Source organism: Gavialis gangeticus, unplaced genomic scaffold, assembly GCF_001723915.1.
Source record: "Gavialis gangeticus isolate Ggan-Ray unplaced genomic scaffold, GavGan_comp1, whole genome shotgun sequence".
Taxonomy (NCBI): domain Eukaryota; kingdom Metazoa; phylum Chordata; order Crocodylia; family Gavialidae; genus Gavialis; species Gavialis gangeticus.
In genome coordinates this window covers 27766140-27767241 of record NW_017729004.1, presented here as the reverse complement: position 1 = coordinate 27767241, position 1102 = coordinate 27766140, and positions in this window count along the sequence as shown.

Here is a 1102-nt window from a genome sequence, read left to right as displayed (position 1 = left end):
AGTCCAGTCTGAACAGGAGCCCTAGCTTTGCTGTTTTACCCTGGACAGACATTTTGCTGAGGGAAAGATGCAGGTTGCATACCCAGGCAGGACTTCTGGCTCAGCAGAGAGACCCTGGAAAAAGCACCTGGCACTTATATCCAGATCTCATTGGTGACAGAGCACAACACATATCTCCAGGTCCCAGACTAAGGTACAAAGATCATGTTCACTTCACATTAGCATTGCTGACAAATTCAAACTTCAAAAGGGAGAGGTTTCTGGGCTTGTGGGAGTTTTAGACAGTGCATGTTATGAAAACTAGATACTAACTTTGTAGATATACGCACAAAATCATAGTAGGAAAGGTGAATAAAGATCTCCAGTTGCATTGGAACTCTAACCCCATTGCTATGTACAAGTGAATTTGAGGCTTGGTGCAAATATCCTGAGAATTGTTGCCAGTATGTTACATTTGCTACTTAGGGCCTTGTTATGGGTCATACTTTGAGCTGCTCCATTTTAATGCTAACTGGAGTTTGAAGCAGTCACACCTTAAAGCTAAAATCCTTCTCTCACTGTTCTGCACCTGCATAGCTGTGACTAGCCACTAGAGCGCTGGTAAGCAGGGACCTAATGAGGAGCTACAGGTGCCACTACAAGGCTGGTGAGCCAGGCAGGTTTCTATTTGTGCTCTAGGTGAGGGGGTGTGAGAGAGGGGTTGGCAAGGAGCAGGCTAATGAAGCCAGAAGGCACACAGTCAATGGGCTGGGGGTGGTTAATGAAATGGGAGGTGAAAAGGAAATGGAGGTGAGGGAAGGGTGGTGAAATGAAGAAAGTCAGACACTGAAGGATAGAATAAAAAGAAGTAAAAAAAATAAAAAGAAAGAGGAAATGAATTAAAGAAGGTCTTATGTTTTAATAAATTGGAATTATGAATAGGGGTATGGGGGAGGGTGGGGGTGAGCTGGTCATGCTTCCTGGGGTGGCTGGGAGGTGGGAGAAGTAAGAGAAGGCATTCTGAGAGAGCTACTGCCCCTGCACCAGGAAGGAAGCCCCAGTTCATGAGGACCCCCTCCAGCCCCCTATCTTGATCCCCCACCCATCCCTCCAAGACTCAACT